Here is a 17,117-nt window from a genome sequence, read left to right as displayed (position 1 = left end):
ATCGCGGGCGGCCGACTAGAACGAGTTGCGTTTTTAGTGTTTTTACACTTGCACTCGTTTACTTGTATACCTATACTTTTGCCTTGCGTCATTTGTATTAAATTCTATACAATTTACAAATCAATGAATCAATACGCTTGCAAAATATTACACCTTTATTGAAAGTTAAGTTTTGTAATTGATTATTGGGGCAAAAAGTGTTCGCCTTTGTACTACAATTACTGTATTTTTTTTGTTCATGTTTACGATAAAGTGATTACTTACTCCTACTACTAAAAGTGTGTGTTTTTGTTTAGATTTGGATGTAATTTAACCAGTGAAGCATCGCGTATTACTATGCCGCGCTGTGATTACCTCGTACGGAAAGAAAGTTAACCACATTAATTTACACTATATGAAAATTATAATGCGTACCGCGTTACAGTCAATTCGTAAGCATTAATTGACAAATTATAGTTCAAAATTACCATAAAATAAGGTATAACTCGAACTGGAATGAAGTCAAAAGAAAACCAATAGGCCATCTCCTCACCCCATTTGCCAAGCTAACGCGGTTATCACACTGATGCACTCCGCACGCCGCTGCAGTGTGTGAACGATACACTGGTATACTTGTATACGGGGTATATTTTAACTTTTTTTAGCCACACTTTGCAACTTTCGGATGGGATTAAGCTGGACATCGCGAAATCAAATGGGCTGTTTCAAACATTTTGCCTGATTAGATGTCGATGTTTTCTGTGAGAGAGCCAAAAAAATTCATTTCGAGGTTGTTTGATTTGCTCAAAAGGACCTAAACATTCACTTCGCAAAATTTTGCTAAGTGAATGTTTAGGTCCTGTTGAGCAAAAGCCAAACCAAACCAAAAACCAAAGCATCGATTTACGTGGTTGATAAAACCACGTAAATCGATGCCCGTATGACACACTACAGATGTGAAAGTTGCGGAAAGTTTCAAAAAAAGTTGGAAACGTTCTCGGAAATTCCAGAAAAAAAGGAAACTTTCATTTTTAAATGGTAAATTCAAAATTTTGATTCCCATACAAAAATATGAAAAGTTTCTGAAAATTTTCAATTTTGGAAACAGCCGATGGCAAAATGGGCTTGCGGATTCTTATCCAACGCGAAGACCGTCTTAAAGAATAGCGTGGGTCCGAACAATAACATATGGTGGTTTTAGAAAGTCGCTTACGAAGTAATTGGCGATTTCAATTAGCATTTCTGTTATGGTAGAGCAACGGGCAGTTAATTTTATGGCAACTTACACTTTCTACGTTTCCGGGCACGCGACTTATGCCGCTTTCGTGGATTTACAATTCGGATGAGTCTCCAACACAGATCACTTATACGTATCAGATATCAGATGTATCATTTACAAGTATGACTAATCACAGTCATCGGGTGTTATGACACACTGGCGCTCAGGCCTCCGATACGTGCTCCCGTTTTGAGAAGAGGAGCCAATCGCAGTAGAAATAACCAGATACGATAAGAATTTGAAAGAGCTGTAATAGTACATTATTGTCGAGGCTCGGAAGTAGCTACTTGCAGGCTGAGGATTCGTTTTAAACGGACGACCTTGGGAGTCCGTTTAATTGAATCCGAAGCCAGCAAGTAGACTTCCAGCCGAGTCATATATAGTGCTTTTCTCAAAAATGGTGCAAGAAATATAAATATCATAGAAATATTTTACAAAAGCAACATTCTTACGTATATATTTTCACAGAACAAAGCACTTGCCGCCTTTTTATTTTTTTTATTAAAAAAATAGAAGTGTATTTTTCTGCCGAAAATACGCCAACCTATTTGAGACAGCTAAATAGTCGCGGTACTAATCATCTGTTTGGCTGTTTAATGGGCCTGTGCCTTCATTTGATATGGCCATTTCAACTTTTAAAAAGTTTGGAACTCGACAAATAATGGAATTTGTATGCAACATTGCAGTCCTAAAATCGAGACTGCAATGTTTTTAACTTTTTAATTTTTGACTGACCATAAACTCCGCGCTTCGCGACCTATCTTTTACACGGCAAAGTCGACTTTGACGTCCATTTTTGAGAAAATGTTGTTTTCAGGGGTCTGAGAACTCTCGAATGTTAATTTTTGATGACTGCCATCCACCTCCAAAGAGCTCGCGCATGCGGCTCGCGTGTCGCGGTTTGCCGACCTCTGATCTAGACAGCCTACGAAACTGGATACTGGTAAAAGCAATTCGTTTATGTTTGTCCATGTCCATGAGTTGTCCATGATCTTTTCTATTTTAAATGTTTATTGTCAACTTAATATGTATAGTCGTTTAGTAGGTACCCACAACACAAAGCCTTACTGAACTTACTATGTGACTAGGTCGATATTTACTTGCTCCTCTTGTTAACTAGAGGTTTTACGAGAGATTTTACGCTTGTATCATAGTTTTCAAAAAATGGCTAAATAACAAATAACCACAAAAATTTAGTGCCATGAATAATTTCGGGGTAAACAAGGAGTATTTTGGTATAAAATGCTGTATTAGGCTGCAGGGAGTGTTGAGGTTCACTGAGCTGTCTCTTACAAGTAGGCAAAAGAGCGCCTATAGGTATATTTTGTGAGCGAGAGTTATTACCTCAAGTGCCTCAGTTCAGTAGGAACTCAAAATGCGGAGTCTATCTGATGTAGTCAAGTATTTGAACGACCTTGTTGCTGATGTAACTATATTATTCCATATAACGCCGTGAGTTTACTTCACAATTACATATAAACATTATTCCGTAAGAAGTAATGATGTGCCGGTCTTCCTAAAGTTGAAAAACTCGTATCTTTTTGTACTTTAGTTGACTATTTTGTACTTTATTTTGCACACGATAAGGTTACATTTGCAATTTTATAATTGAACGAGATATATATGCGTGGCACACATGTTGATAGTGTGATTCATAGGATTTGACACGTTACTTGAATAAAGATAGCCTGTGAGTCATACTGGCAAAAGTTCATTCAGATCATAAGTATTCTATCACAAGCGTCCTACGCGATAGTGGAGTTGGAGTTGTAATTTTCTTTTAAATCATACGTTACATATTAATGTAATCTGAATCTGGCAAACACACTTTGTCAGTAGAATAAGGAGCGAACTTCAAATTTTCTATTATGGTAGGACAACTCTTCGCACTAACATTTTTTCTACTGACGGGAATGGCTTGCCAAACTATAAATAACATTTTATTATAGCGATGTTTGAAAGTCATGCACGCATGTTATAAATATTTATTCAATTAACTTTTATTAATTGTAGACATCAATTAATTCCTTGCGGTTTTCCTGTTGCTGTAATTTTGTTATGTAAAAGTGTAATATATTATTAAGGTTATTTATAATAATTATAAGCTAAAGAGCATGCGAAGTTATAAACACGATAATTCCGTTTTAACTAGCAATAAAAACGATACCTACCGTGAGTAATTCTTGTAGGGCAGGTTACCTACATACATACAAGTACATGAATAGTCTATTCCTCAGATGTATATGTATAACAAGATTAACTCACTTAAACCGAATGGAAGCCAAAACATCACGAAATAAGATCACACTGTCTAATCTAGTATTAATTAAAAATACCCATATATTCAAATTAAATTTCAAAACAAGTCTTTAAACACTATAATTAAACGTTTATATTTATATCGATTATAATCATAATTGACAGTTATGCAGTCTTTAATCGGTAGCCCTTAAGGGAAAAGTTTTATTAATACGTTCGAAAGTGTATTAATCTAATCCCATGGTGGTTGCATCATAACGCATCTAACACCCATAACACAGAACCGGCTAACAGTAATTGTAGTCTCCATCATAAATATCGGAGCGAACGAGGTGCTTCAAAATATCAGAACACGCACTAACGCCTTGACAATAGAGGCCTGTTCAGATATTTGTGAGTACCTTGGCCGCTCCGATGTATCTCAAGGCGATTATACTAATTGTACTCCAGACTGACCACCGTTAAACCTTTTGTCTTGGTAATAGGACTTAAAATTGCCAGTTAACAGTGTAGTATGTAACCCATCTTGAGATTATGATCACGGAATAATCATGTTATTGTAAGAGTTACGCCGGAGAGAGTATTGCCGAAATCGAAGTTTACTCGTTTAAGGTTACAAAATAATGTTTCCGCTTTTAGTTTACTTTCTTTAGTGAAATTGCTGTTACAATACATACGTATTTTAAATATGTTCTACCCATAACTACGAGGCTGTATGCTCAGGTTTAATCATCATTTTTTGAGTTCTTTGAGATTCTTCTCACACAATTTGCCGACCCGTCTCTTCATTCATGACTTAAAATCCAATGCGAAAGCTCAATAGGCAATTATCCGTCCTCATTACGCCTCAATTTCAACATGGAAGACTCTCAAGATTTAACATACATTAATTACGATTACATGACCCGGGGCCGCGAGAATTCGTGCATCACTCAATTCATACGGAAGACGTGCGAAGGAGTTTTCGCGTTGACTCAATTCTTGTGTTATGTGTTTAACAGTATCAGAAGCACTGTTGTGAACTGTTGCGTAAGCCACATTCAAATTACGAACGTTGTAATTGAATGAGTCATTATAGTTTTAAGATTTTGGATAACATTGCACTGTACATGGGTCCAGGTAATAAAACATGTACTGTTTGCGCATCGTGCGTTAAGTTATATAAACAAGGAGGTCATAGTGTTGAAATTGAAATCAAGAGCGTACAATTAAAATTGGGATCGCTCAAGGAGGTATGTTAGGGCTTAAATTGTATTCACCTTTCTTAGATTACAGACATGTAATGCGAAGATGTATTTATTAGATATCGAAAAGCGACGAAATGACGTAGACGTTATAGTCTTGTATATATTCCGAGAAGCTAAAGATAAAGGCGTTATCGTTCATGAAACAGTGATATCCAAGAAATGCTGTAATGCTCAATTTAAAACCCACTTTTATTGCGACTGGCACGAAAGACAAACTCGCCTGCAAACGACGCGAAACAAAACAATTGGTCACGGAGATCATCACAATTAGGCGATGGTGATCGCAAGGTGTTGAAAACCGTTTTTTTGATAAATTGATACTCTACAGTTATTTCTTAACAAGTCTCTTCTAAAGTAATTGACATCAGAGGAATAAAAATAGCGGATTATTTTGAACACAGTCATGTAAATTAGTGTGATTATTAGTCGATGACATTAATGTATAAGCAAATTAGTGCCTACAAACAATATTATTGAAATCCTCGATACCGTGCGGTTAATTGTCTTTTCTTTGCATTTTTCTCCATGCTCATGCTATAGTCAATGTATCTTGCGTGTAATTACTATTTTAACATCCACAACATTGTATTGGACATTAATAACAAAGCCATCACCAAGGCTTAAATAAGTAGTTACTGTGCATCGTTTTTCTCTGTCGCATACCACAGGAAACTTAATTTTATCTTATTATGTTCGAAGATTTACATTGTAATTAATATAAATTGTTTGTCACCGCAACATCGCGGACGCTGCTACGAACTTGTCGCATCGCCTATTTTTGGGATGATAAAATAGCAGCTTATATTTTACATTAAATTAGTATTTTGACTAGTATTAAAGAATGCCGTCTGGCATTGGAGCGTCCATTTGTGCCACCTATCATCATCCCACAGATAGCATTTTTGTAACACTCTTCCAGTCAGGCCAGGCTTCGATCATATGACCTCCAACATATGGTTTTTTATGCGATAGTTTTATAAATGACTTCTATACTATAATAAATATAGTAATATACCTAGAGCGAAAAATATATAAAAATAGAATAGCAGCAAAGTCAAGGGTATTAATCCCAACTGAATACTCAATGTTTTAGCAGACTGAACAGTCTTTTGCAAAAGCCACAGACCGCAAAATGAATGTATAGGTTTGACGTAAATAAATGTATTTTCTTTCTTTCTTTCTTCCTTTCAAAAGCACTGGATTGGTCAGCAATGTCAGCATTAATATAACCTCATTCTGGGGATGGATTATTATTTTTAAAAGTTCTGTGATTAAAATATGGTAGTTTTAAAAATGTTACACAGAGACAGAATTTGGATCTTTTTGATTAGATAGGCCTCAAACGCTCTTCCACAGGTTATCATCTAGACCTTGAACGCTTGACTCTCGCTTTTCGCCGCCGGAATGTCGCCCGCCGACCTGCGCTCGCGTCGCTTACGACTTACGTGTGTTACGTATGCACTGTGCAGTAAGAGGCCGTGAGGTTAATGCATGGTTACCAGTGTTACCACGTACCGAGTCCTAGATACATACTTCCTGTTATGAACAATCGTGAACCTCCGATTTAGTCAAGTTCTCAAAAGAAGCGTTGATCGAAAACGATGCCTTTTTATGATAAACGAGGCAAACGATGGCTTGAATGGTAAAGTAATTACCGTCGCTTATGAACACCTGCAACCTGCAACACGAGAGGGGTTGCAAGCTGAAATACGCTCTTCGCTCAAAGAACTAGATGACGATTCTACGAAAACGTGCAGTAGGTGCAACATTTCATAGGTTTAGAATCGCAAAATTTTTGCATTCATATACTAATACTTAAATAAAACACTGCAATACGAACGCAGGCAAATTTTAATTGTTTGCAATAAATAAAGCACTACAGAATTTCGCAAATTCTAATTGCTCGTTCATCCGATTTCCTATGGTCACATTCGCCTTAAAACAAACTACACGTAAAGTAATTTTTAGACCAGCAAACCCCGTTTGCACTTAGAAGCTAGATTGCCCAGTAACCTGCGCTAAAAATACCCCGCCGCAAAATAGACGCTAACAACTAGTTTGTAACATAAAATGCTGGTCTAGTTATCTGGAACTGTGCTTTCTGTATTTATAGAACCTGTGGATTCCGATGGACAGGCTCCAACGTGTTAGAGATAGAATAGTGGTGGTCATTTGTTCCTTACAATTGCAGTACATTGACACTGTAAGGTTATAAATGGTACTGGGATGGTATCTTGTGAAACTAAAATCTAATATTTAAATAGGTCTAAATTATAAAATAGGTCTAAAATTTACCTCTGTACAATTTTGCGTTAGCTTAGCCCTTTTAACAAAGAAAGTTTTTGCAAGATTAAATATCCGCTCCGCTAAGTTTATACGTTTAGACATAATACTATAAAACTTTAAACTCTCGCGTTTTGTACACATATTTGAAATTATATCAAATTATATCGCGGTAGACCCGTTTGTGTAATTAAATATGTCTAGACATAATGTTCGTGACCTTCAGTAACTTTTATAATTCCACTAAGTATGGCTTCTATCGGATTTGAAACCCTACAGAATCCAATTAATTTAGGTACTACTAAACGCTTTTAAGTTGGTTGGCTAATTTACATACTTATTCGCTCAGTCTTTTCGAAATTGAAATACTTCTATTTGAATGATTGAAAGTTTTGTGTCGCAGACGCTTCTATTTCTAACTAAACAAAGTTGTACTTTGGAGACTAATGCTAGCCTATGAGCCTAATCCATCGAGACATGGCAGACATCAAAGACTTGTACTTATTTACATCTCCGACAGTTAACATTGACTTGAATTAAAATTGGCAAGGACTTAGTATTTAGAGTCTGAATATGAAAGACACGGCTTTATTTTACTAAAATACGATTAAAGGTTGTTTTAATAAAATCATAATAATGGAACAAAAGCTTTGTCATGACACACTACATTAACAATAAACACAACAGCTATTCTAAGACACGATGTAGATGTACCTAAAGTGCCTAAACCATTTGTATTTGAAGAAGTGTCTTGAATATTGTTGAAATAATGCCAAAATCTTCTCAGGATCAGTCTTCCAGTCTCAACAATGCTCTTTAAGAAAATTTCTAGCACTGCAGCATTGGAAAACCGAGAAACTTTTAAAACTATAAAGACTCAAGACGGGAACAAGTTAGGATGGAATGCAAAAATAATTCAAATCGGAAAGTTCGAGGTGTAATCTAAATTTGTCCAGGTATGAATAAATGAATATTCATGCATATTGGCCGAGACTATGCTTTATAAGATCCCTATAAATTATCGAGGTGTTGGGTGTTGGGCCCTCTGGGGTCAGCGGCCGAACATTAGGGACAGACGAGAGCACTGAGAATTCGTATTGAGAAGTGTTGAACGTGAAATTGCTTTAGGGTTTTGGCAAATTCAAGTTTAAAGAGAAGATTCTTCAAGAATTTTTGTCTCCAGGTTTGGACACCGGACTTTCTAAAAACGGAAGACTTCAAAGTGAATACTAATAAGACCAACACTTCCCGAACAAATTGAATGGAAACCAGAGAAGAATCAAATCAAGTTCGAGGTGTCATCTAAATTTGTCGAGGTATAATCATGAATATTGGCCGAGAAAATGCTTTATAAGCGTTATAAATTATCACAACGAGGTATGTCTTCGGCCCTCTGGGGTCAGCGGCCGAACATTAGGGACAGACGAGGGGGACCGAGAATTCTTATTGGGAAGCGTGGAATTGATTTGGGGTCTTGTGGAAGCCGCCTTCGCTGATTTTGTTACGGTTTCCAGATAGTTATTATAGTAAACAGTAAACACATCGATAGTTTAAAACCTGTGGAAGTGGTAGATTGATGCCAATTCTTCCTATCTTACGTCCATGCCGAAAAGCGTGATCAGTTTTGTTGAATATATCTACTGAGCTGTTTGAATTGTTAGCAATATAACTCTCATCAATAATAAAATAGTACTCTAAAAACCATCGCCGGTATACCGATCTTTTTATGGCTACTCTACATGATGGGCCAACGCCGGCCACTCCAAGGGACGCATTTATGCGTTAGAGGGAGCAAGTGATATTGCTATCTCATTCTACGCATGGCTGCGTCCCTTGGAGTGACCAGCGTTGGCCCATCGTATAGAGGCATTATTAGGGGGCCCACAGATTACCAGTTCGCCGGACGATATCATCCTGTCAGTAATTAATCGCAAAAGGTAACAATAACAGTGGCGAATAACTGATAGGCTGATATCGTCCGGCAAACTGGTAATCTGTGGGCCCCTTTACAGAACCCCTCATGCAAATCGGTCAATCCTTTAAAGAATCGAGATAAAAGAACACGTTTCACATCAAAACAAAAAAAATCCTCCATACCAAACTTCTCTATTCTCAAGTGACTCTGCAAAATTCATACACAATTCAAAAACAACCACTAGTAAAAAAAAAAACCAAGCATCGAGTTCATAAGCAACGTCCATAGTCCTTAAATGGAGTGGTTACAACACGCCCACACGATGTACACACGATATAGAATACCTAATAAGCGGATTGCTTTAAGAAATCCGTGCCTTAACCCGGGGGCAACGACCCGGCGCCGGCGCTTAGTGCAGGCTTTATTGTCTATGGTATAGTTTCAGTCGTGTTACTATACTTGCTATAGTTGTGTTGAACGAAAAATAGTGTGTATGTATGATGGATTTTACTACGTTGATAATTGTTATGTAAACTCGTTAAAATTTTGGCAGTTATGTTTTCAGTGGAACGATAGAAGAACAGACTTCATAATTCATAACACTTCATGGTCTTCCTCACAAGTTCCATTTAACCAAAATGAGCACACAACCTACTATAAAAATACCCAAAATCACTGTAGATGTGCCTATAATAATGGAAGAGTTCCCTCGATTTCCCCAGAGCCTTAACATCGGACAAAGTGTGAAGCCATTTCAAATGAAAAAAAAAAACTGTGCATATAAATTGCGAAGCTCATCGTTCGAAATTTTGAAATGAAAAGGTGGTAAGCGTGAAAAGCGAAGTCACGGTATATTCTCATTGGTTACCTAACCATCTGATCTTACAACTAGTATATTATGACCTAGAGTTTCTTAGCCGTGCGTAATCCGAGAACGCTTGGATGCTGGTTCGTCGAGCGAACGCGAACATGAAACACTATATGCACTATTTTCACAAGAGTTAATTGACCATTCGTAAATCTTACTGCAATAAGATAAGGCCTATTATTGGTCAATGGTGATGTACCAAGATGATTGGACATTACTACATCAGTTATACAACTGGGTGAAATTAATAGAAAATATCGAACAGGAAGAAAGCGTTTGCAGTGTGAGAAAGTTTTGGTGATGCGGCGTGATTTGCGAATACGAGTCTCGTTTGTAATAATTAAAAGCGGTTAATAACATGGTCATTAATATCTATTATGTTATTTGTTTCTAACGTCTATAACTGCCTTAGTTTTTAGCCATTTATCACTGTGTCACTGATATGACGTTTATGTAATTAAAGTTGAATATGGTATGCTTTTTTCAATGATTTAGGTAGTCGACTTGAATAAATATGCGTTTTAACCTGTAGCCGCCCACAAAACAAAACTTGCCACGACAAATGCAATTTTGATTTATCAAAATACAGGTCGCGAGAGTCCGCTGGATTCGGGTGGCGCAAGACCGGTCATTGTTTGGGACCGGCACTCTTTGGGGAAGGCCTATGTCCAGCAGTTGACGTTCTCTGGCTGATATGATGATGAGCGGCAAACGGGATGTTGCCTTATGTTACAATTTACAAAACGTACCGGACTTGTGGTTCAATTTTTATCACTAGTATTGTAAAGACAAAGGCTATTTCTGATAACGACAACTATAGAGTATGATTTAGGCAAGTTTACCCTACGAGTCTCAACTCTTCAGTTTTTTTAGTCTATAGAGATTTTCCCTAAACATGGATCAACAAAACGCGACTTTCATGGATCAGATAAAATTAACGGCGCCATGCGAGATAAACAAGACGACTTGTTTATTTACTAATTGTGGGAAAAGGAAACCGTCTTCTTAATTAGAAAGCTGACTTGTCTGTGATTGGAATTAAGCTTACACATTTAGACATTTAAAAGGAAGTTTCATTAACAATTTGTGTTCATTATTGTATAATATACTCACGTGAAATTTTGAGAGTGTCCGACGGTGTATTTTTGTCACACGTATATTTAGTAGTTTGTTTGTGTAAACTTTGTACTTTGTGAATAATACAATCTTAGACGCGAATCAATTTACCGGATTAAAAGTTTTCATTTGCGGGTTTAGCTATAAATATTTATTCTGATACGGTCCAGATCCATAAAATAACAAGACAAAAGAACAGAAAAATTTGAGAACAAAATTTAAATATACAGACATTAGGTAAGTAAACTGCATCAGTTTTTGTTTTGATACATGACGTTACGCTATCACTATCAGAGTCGCTTGCCAATTCCAACGCATTGCAGTAGCAGTCTGCATTTCTGCAGTTATCTTTTGTTTACGAACCGAGTGGGATAAATTTAGCTTGTTGTTGAAAAAAATAGATAGCACTACCTATATTTGTTATGAGTTGAATAAGCAATGAACAAAATAGTGTAAGCGTCGGTTGGTTAGCGGTATGGCGTGCGTCCAAAGGTTCTAAACTGTATAAAAAATCATTTAAATAATAGTAAAATATCAAATTAATTTTTTTTATTTAGTAAGCATTAACTTACATAGGTAATTATTATCTTACATGACACTTGTGTCAAGACGCCGCTCTCCCGAGGTCGGTAGCAGAAATTAAAAAAAAAAACAATAGCTGTGGCTTAGTTAATTTCAATTTACACAGAAGCAACCAAACAGTCATGCATATTAGGCATATAGGGTTGCCATACCATCGAAGGCAAAAAGTGTAAACTAAAGATTCACTTAGTTTCAAGAACTATGTATCACAGTTGAGGGGTCGTTCTCCTTATGTGTCGTCGATACTAAAAACCCTAACAATGCACTTTCGCGCTACACTTTCGCCCGTAATTAGCCGATGGAACAATAGCGGGCAAGAACATCTCGACGTGTGCCTTTAATTGCCGATCGGATCGTACACGCTTTCTATGGCGGGGTATTTACAGTAGCCAGAATGGAGTAAACCCACGTTTGCGGGTTTTACTCCTCATTTATTAAACTAACTAGCGACTTGTGCCCTGTTTATCAAAAGCTTGTAACTTGTAATACAAGTGGAAGTCCCTTTCTAACAAAAACTGTCAAAAAATGACGTCCGCTTGTATTACAAGTTACAAGCTTTTGAGAAACGGGCCCCAGTGCCATGTTTATCAAAAGCTTGTAACTTGTAATACAAGTGGAATTCCCTTTTGACAGTTTTTGTTAGAAAGGGACTTCCACTTGTATTACAAGTTACAAGCTTTTGATAAACAGGGCACTGCCCTGGTTTTGCACGGGTTACACAAAACCTTAGCAAATTTTATACCTAAACCTTTCTTCAATATTCACTCTATTAAAAGGTGAAAACCGCATTAAAATCCGTTCAGTAGTTTTTGAGTATATCGCGAAATGTAAACTGCTGTACACGCTGCAAAGGCACGGACACGCTGGAAAGGCGCATTATTACCGGGAGTGTCGACGGACTAAGGAGTAGAGGGCGTGCACCCAGTAGATGGTTAGATGTGGTCCAAAATATTACCCAGACTTCGCTCCAGGCAACGATGCAGATGGCAGAAGATCGAGAGGCCTGGAGAGCAGTGGTAGGAAGAATAACCCATAGGAGTCACGTCCATCAGACATGAGGTCACGACCACGAAGAAGAAGAAACTGCTGTAGCTCAGGTTGCTCTATCCGGATTTAAATGTTCAATGCTCGTCTCGTACCTATCTGGTTGTAAGGGTATTCTCCGCTGCATTGAGAACAGGTTGCACAAAATGCACAAAGAGCGTTAGAGAATATTATGGCCAAACAAAACACACCGCATTCGTTATGCTGCAGCTTCGTGTCTCTACGTACACACGCCGCGCCGGTTGTAATGTTGTATGTCACATTTCACATATTAGGTTACAAAACAACAACATACGGCAAGTAAATATGTTTGACAATAATAAACCAGAAACACAACTAAAACAATCCCATGATAACATAACATATGGATAGGTAAGCTTAATCTTAAATAATGTCAACATTTCGGTATCGTCTTGGGTCGTCCCATTCGTTTTTCGTCAAGTTCTTAAATTAGTCCTATTCTGCTTTCATCACCCATTCTACATTCGTCACAATCGTCGGTGGCTTTCAATGTAGAATGAGTGACGAAAGCAGAATAGGACTAATTTAAGAACTTGACGAAAAACGTATGGGACGACCCAAGACGAGGGCAACATTTCGTACGGAGTTTAATTAAACCTGAACGCTTCGTAAACCTAAATTAGGACCGTCGTCTCGTACCCATAAACAAAGCAACCCAATTAAGATTAACCTTATTAGGCAATTATCCAATCTGTTTTGTTTAACATCTGGAGACAGTCTTTTTTACCAACAAACTTTACGTAACATCAGTGCTGCAAAGTTATGGTGCGTGTGAAACCTCTGAGCCCGCAAGCGTCTGTAGGCTGCTTTGACTGCTTTCCAGCATGCTGGTTATGTACTTGTTTGCCACCAACGTAGTATAAAAATGCAGAGATCAATTAGTATGATGCTGGAGACCGAAGGGGCCAAAGGAACACGGGAAATAAAACACACAAGCTGTCTCAATTCCGATTCGTGAGAATCGTCATAATATTGTCAAAAAATAAATTATTTCACACCACGGACGAAATAAAGCACCAGAAAAATATTAGAAAAACCGAGACCGCAGTTATTTTCAACAATTTCTATTTAATAATTCCGAAAGAATTATAAAGAGTATAGGTAACTTGACCGTGACGTCATTGTTCTGTATTTCATAGATTTCAGCTCGACGTTTTGACAGTTCGAAAAAAGAAACTGATTTGACTAATCAGCCAACTATCCTATAAGTAGATGACCTGGAAAAATACAGACAGTGGTAAAAACTTGTATTGTTGTATCAAAACATAAATCATTATTTCCAACACAAAACGAGGCGATTGGTTATGCTTTGTTCCGTTCCGTATCGCCGATTTGCACTTGTTGCCATTACCCCATGACCTATCAATTTGTTACTTACTTAATTATCAGACTTGTTTGTTTATTGATAAAAAATACTTTGTTTATTCATCTTAATTAATGCACGCCTATTTAAACGTAGCGAATGACCGAATTGAAACCACCAACACCAGAATTTGTGTAGCGAATGCCGATGCCGTCAAATTTTAGCTTAATCAAAAGGACGAAAAATTGCTACAGGCAGACATCGGGACTGGTGAAACTTAAAACAAAAGAAACCATGATATTCGTTACGTTCATGTCCACCCTAGGTACGGACATACGGACAGGCAAATAAGATATCTGTATATTTTTGGAACAACCACAAGCAAGACAGGCAGTCGATAATTTTGGGCCTACAGATTACCAGTTCGCCGGACGATATCAGCCTGTCAGTTGTTCGGAGCTGTCAAATTTTGCGTTTAACTGACAGGCCGATTTCGTCCGGCGAACTAGTAATCTGCTTCTAAATCTTACATGCCAATAAATTATCAACAGACCAAAGATAGACATGTCATATAATTTTTAACAAATGTAAAGATATTAAGATATTTAAATTTGTACTCCCTATTGTTATGAAAATTTCGATTAATTGAGAAATCAGATTTGGTATATTTTCAATAATTTATTTGCCTGCCTAAATTAATACAGTAAAATTATACATTTTGCGTTTGCGTCAAATCCGGTAGTTCTGATTTTTTGCAGGCATGTTTATGATGTTGGCCCAATGAATAATCCAAGTTTGTGACCTCGAGCGCCGAACGCAACTTTGTCAAAAATCTAATAAACCACTAGTTTTTGATAGTAACTTCCTTTAAAGCGTTTTTAAAGTGGACTAAATTTGCTACAATAAGACATTAGAATTGTCTCTGTACTAGGGATGTACCGACTAGTCGCCGACTAGTCGGGAAAGCCGACTATCCGGCCTCATTTGTAGTCGGCGATTAGTCGGCGACTAGTCGGCAAAAATGGTCGATTAGTCGGCACTTTATAAATGACAGAAAAACAGGGCAAAAAGAAATATACAGCAAATGTTTACCGAGAAAGCGACCGCTTGGTCGCTTTCTTGTTTGCTTGTCCGGTTGTCGTATGACATAATATGTCTATAGCTATTAGCCTTAGGATTTTTTATTCAGTTAATTTTTCAGCGTTACTATATGTATATTTATAACCGGTTCTGTATATGGGCCAATAGGCTATATAATGCACGTAAACAGTATTGGTAGTATAGTCGAAAATTGTAGTATGTATATGTATGCGGACGATATGTGTATATTTTACGCAGACAAAGATCAGCAAAAAATAGAACAGTGCATACAATCGGATTTAGAAAACATAATAAAATGGTCACATGACAACGGTATCATTATAAATATGTCTAAAACAAAAGCTATGCACATATCGTCTACTCATTATCAGAAAAAATGTAAACATTATAAGATTATAGGGCACACATACGACTGCTTACATAAACTAAAAGACAACTGTAACTGTAACATAATTGAGTTTGTTGAATCATATAAATATTTAGGGTTAATAATAAACAGGACATTTAACTGGAAATTACAAGTACAAGCATTATGTAACAAACTGAGATATATTTACGTAACTTTCCAACAACTTAAAAAATATGTAAATCGTAAAACCATGCGAACACTTTACTTTGCCCTAGTGGAATCACACATAGATTATGGATTAATAGCATATGGTCGTACATTTAAAACACAACTAGATATGATTAGAAAGCTACAGATTCGGTATTTAAAATTATTAGTTAATCCTAAACAGAAAAAAGCTTGTAACAAAGATTATGATCAGCTGTTTAGATTGTGTAATATTCTACCAGTGAATATAAAGTTTAAGTTATTTGTAGCATCTCATAATTATAGTACAAAGTCATTTCCATGTAAAACACAGAATAAAGATAAAGTGACAAGAAGAAAACCTAAATTATTCTTAGAAAATTTTACTCCCATTAATTACTATGGAGAGCGGACGTTTCAATATTTGGTACCTAAAATATTTAATGCACTTCCAGAAAAACTATTTGCTAAAGAGATAAGCCCACATACCTTTAGAACAAGTGTTAAGAAATATTTCATAGATATTTGCCCACAGGAACAGTAGAGAGGGGTCAACTTATTATGGAAACATATAAAAGTGGACCCGTCTTTGCTGGCCCTGAAGGCCTATAATAGAATAACTAGATTTAAATTTGCATGCTTAGTTATTAAGTTAAAATAATACAGCATGTTTATAAATATTTAACCGACACAAACATGTATATCAAGAGCCTTACTAACTGCCATCAAACTGTTTTGCAGTTTGGCAGTCCTATTTCAATGTAACACCTATGTACTGTGTCTTATGAAATAAATAAATAATAATAAAATAATAATAATAATAACCCCGCGGGGGCAGCTTGTGGCGAGCTGACGGTGAGTGGCGACACCGCGGACCCCTATTCCAGAGGGCCCTGTCATCTGGCCCTCGCCTCTGTGCTTGCCTTGATTGGCCGGCCAGAGTGGAGTCGCAAGAGCGGGACCTATGCTCCAGGTTGGAAGTGTAAAATGTCATAACGCCGGCGGCCTGCTGAACGGATCACCGGGATCTGGCTACCGCAGACTCACCTCTCGACAACCTTACAGCCGCTCCGAAGTGTTGCCCTATTGTCGCACTGTGCGTGCGGCCGTTGTAGGGCCCACTAAATGAGTAGGCGAGTCACCACCTGTCTTACACAATTTTGAGACTGATTGTCACGGCAGGTGTCCGCTAGTCTCTCCCATAGCCCATTATCCAGTCCATCCAACTTTCAAATCTATAGCCCATGACCTTAGTTCCCATCGCAGCACAAAAGTGCTGCACTCCAATAGTCTTTGCACCTGGCGGGGACCATCTCCGGATGTATCACATTGTGCGTTCGGGGTTAGTATCCGCCACGTGTATCCCTTGCCTTTAGATTAAATTGTCTTAAAGGGCCTCTGCGCTGTTGGCTTCGGCCCCACGCACGCCTCCCAAAAGTCCGGGATCCCATGGTCCCGAGATGTGGAAAGGACAAACAAATAATAATAATAATATGACGAATAGAAAGGGGTAAAACGGTTGTTGTGCATCTGAACCGAACTTAGACGAAACTAATGATCCGGCCGACTAGCCGACTAGTCGGCC

General features: G+C 37.5%; 1 protein-coding gene and 1 long non-coding RNA gene across 2 annotated transcripts in view; one reads left to right on the top strand and one right to left on the bottom strand.

Moving 5' to 3' along the window:
* LOC134665746 (uncharacterized) overlaps window positions 1-17,117 on the top strand; it is a 258,405-nt gene that overhangs the window by 104,611 nt on the left and 136,677 nt on the right. The gene's annotated exons all lie outside the window — the stretch shown is intronic.
* Window positions 1-17,117, bottom strand: part of LOC134665733 (uncharacterized) — a 135,565-nt gene that overhangs the window by 98,865 nt on the left and 19,583 nt on the right. The gene's annotated exons all lie outside the window — the stretch shown is intronic.

This window comes from Cydia fagiglandana, chromosome 7, assembly GCF_963556715.1.
Source record: "Cydia fagiglandana chromosome 7, ilCydFagi1.1, whole genome shotgun sequence".
Lineage (NCBI taxonomy): Eukaryota > Metazoa > Arthropoda > Insecta > Lepidoptera > Tortricidae > Cydia > Cydia fagiglandana.
The sequence above is the reverse complement of the archived record's forward strand: the minus strand, read 5'-3'. Positions and strand labels throughout refer to the sequence as shown.